Source organism: Lynx rufus, unplaced genomic scaffold, assembly GCF_022079265.1.
Source record: "Lynx rufus isolate CCGP_SWC_20201006 ecotype Redwood Valley unplaced genomic scaffold, mLynRuf1.p SCAF_6, whole genome shotgun sequence".
Taxonomy (NCBI): domain Eukaryota; kingdom Metazoa; phylum Chordata; class Mammalia; order Carnivora; family Felidae; genus Lynx; species Lynx rufus.
The window spans coordinates 90645608-90648924 of NW_025814878.1; positions in this window are offsets into that span (position 1 = coordinate 90645608).

Consider the following 3317-nt stretch of genomic DNA (forward strand, 5'->3'; position numbering starts at 1 on the left):
ATGGCAGTACCATAAATACCTTTTATCTACAGTAAACATCAATGGACTTCTGGGTATATTTGGCCCTGACAGTTAGAACACTCTTTACTTATCATCTTTACTTGACTACTGTCATCTATAGAAGGAGCATCAAGGTATTAGTTTGATTATTTCCTCCTTCTCTACAAGTGTATGTTTGACTACTGTTAAATTCATAATAAAGAGTTTTTAAACTCTTTTTTACACTAAAAATTACCATAAAGAGTTACTTCTTTCCATTTAAGAAAACAATCATGTATATATATATTCTGGTATTATGCAATCTCCACAATATATTCCTAAGTGAAAAACAAGCAACAGGGCAAACAGTCTATAGTGTATGCTCCCATATGTAGAAACAGGGGTATATGGATATATTATGTGTATAGATATAAACATAAATATATAAATAGGTAGATAGATAACTACCTATATTCTTGGCCATATATAGATTGTCTTTTGAAAGATTCAGGAGAAATTGTTGAGTAGTGATTGCCCCTGAGTACAATTTAAAGGTCTGGAAATGAAACTTATTTTCACCATCACCATATGCTTTCTATTCTGATAAGTTTTTGATAATGTATATGCATTATTTTTCCACTAACAAAAACTTGGTTAAGAATAAAATTATGTATTACATTACTTTAGTTGGGACTGTGAGCAGATCCAAAACAAATGGATACCAAAACAAATGGAAACAGTGAAAATGAGGAGGTTATACATGAAAGTCCGTAAAGAACACTAAGAGATCCTCAGTATACACCAGTCTCTGGAGACTTCAATCAACCTCAGAGTCTGGTTTCCAAAGAAATTAAACAATTGTCTTCAATATTCTTTCCCAATTCTAAGTTTTTACTTAGCCTAATTTTTTTCTACCAAGAATATTCCTTCCTCACATTTCCATATGCCCTAATTCTACAAATGTTATCAATGTAGTAGATTATTTACAAAAATGATCACAAATGATGCTTCCCTTATTCACAAGAATAAGGCTTACTCTTGTGATTTGTTTTGACCAATAGAATGTGGCAGAAGTGAAACCTTGCCAGGTCTGGGACTAGGCCTTCTTAGACCTGGCAGCTGCCACTTTCATCTCCTTCGAATCTAGCAAACATATAAAAGTCTGATTGCCCTGCTAGAGATAAAGGCTAGGAAGTGAGCAGAGACTCTGGAGGGAGAGAGACTACAAAGGACAAGAGAGAAAGGCAAGCCAACTCTGACTACCTCAGCTGAGGTACCAGTCATGTGCATGAAGACCTCTTGGAACCCACACCAGCATCACTTGAAGTAGAAACAAGCCACTCTTGTTAGCCCTGACCAAATTGCAGATAAATGTCTGTTGTTGTTAACTCTCCAAGGTTTAGAAATGATACTCTCAAATGGAAAAAAAATGGAAATGATCCAAACTACTCCTCTGCAAAATCCTGTAGCATCACTTTCTACACTGTTTAGAATAAAATATCTCTTACACTAAACTCTTATGTAACATCCTTAAGAGGGATTTACTGTGTCTTATTTATCTTTGCATTTCCAAGCCAGGACAATATTTTCTTGTATAGGACTCAACAAACACATTTATGCATGAGTGAGTGTATGTGTGTTCATCTATGCTAATCACGCACACGAACTCTATACAGTTAGATAGGGACAATTCCCTCCTCACCAAAAGCAATCAATGTCTTTTTTAGCACCTTTGAGTACTGCTGCATCAACCAGCTCAGTCCAAGGTGGTGCTGAGGTATTCCTAACAGTATCGATATTCACTGCATAACAGCTTGAGTTATTGAGATAAAATCAACCATTAGAATGCATTTGTTTTTGGTTTACCTTCCTGCAGATACATTTTAAAGTAAAATCACTGTCCTGAGGTCAATTTTCCACTTTTTTACACATGCCTTATCATTTTCCTATGGATTTTCAAGTATTTCACAGTGAAACAGATGCTTTTTTTCTCCCAACATATGCATTCACAACAATGAAGGTAGCAGCTCATATTGGCTCCCAGGAGAGGTTTAGTATATACTTCACAGCATGGCACTGGTATTGTGGCATGAAGGGAATAAAATGGAGACTACACAGTGGTAAAGAGGCAAGCAATATGGAGCAAACATGGGCAAGAAGGAAAAATACAGCACATAGTTCCAGGGATGACAACCCAACTCCATTCTGACTATGGGCACCTATAAGTAACGAGGAGTAGGAGAAAAAGATTAGGAGCATAGCAAGCAAGGGGTATGTGGTCAGAAGAGATGTTCAGTGCCAGGTAGAGTGTGTCATTAACTGGGTATGTCAGTTATAAGTAAGTGGAAAGATATGGATAGCAGAAGCCCTGGCAAAGAGCTGGTAGAATCCTCCTAAGTGCAGGCAGGTTAAAACTGGCCACCTGGATCACAGACCAGGATCTTCCACAGATAACGAGGCCTCAGCGTAAGGGCATTCTTGACAGGTTGCTGTATTCTTTGGGAAGTGAGTAGGAGGTCAAACTTTCAGCAAGAGAGCTTTTTTTTTAAACCTCCAGAATAGTAAGTTTTTGTATTAAACTCTAGATCCCTTAACCCTTCTGGCATGAAAGAAGAGAATACTATTTTTGACTATCATAATTGGTGATGACAATAGTTACCACTTATGGTTGATTACTATATCAACCCAACAGGTAGATAATACCTCCTTTTCTGGGTGAGAACACTGAGGTCATGAGAAAGGCACTTAGTTGTCCAGGATTTAAACATAGGTCTATTGACATTAAGCTCAGGCTCATTCCAGAGCACTTCCATCCTCCTGAGAACTTCAGCTACTCTCCAAGACCAGGCTCCAAGATATTGGAGTGAGGAGGCTTGAAGAAGAGGAGGACTATTACTAACAGGGTTTTGTTAAGCTTGAGGTAGGGAGTGACATCTATATTAATATCAAATACTTGTCCCATAAAAGACTGACACATACCATGCCTAAAATGATGGGTTCTGAATATAAGAGAGAAGAGATGAAATTATAACACTGTGAACTTGAAAAATAGTTTTATGAAGAGAAACATGGCTGCTATAAAATATATATATGCTTATATACATATAAAGAAACCACTTTTTATTTTTTTTCAAAAAAATTTTTTAACATTTATTCATTTTTGAAAGACAGAGAGAGACAGAGTGCGAATGGGGAAGGGGCAGAGAGAGAGGGAAACACAGAATTCGAAGCAGGCTCTAGGCTCTGAGCTGTCAGCACAGAGCCCAATGCAGGGCTCAAACTCACGAACCGCAAGATCATGACCTGAGCTGAAGTCAGGTGCTCAACCAACTGAGCCA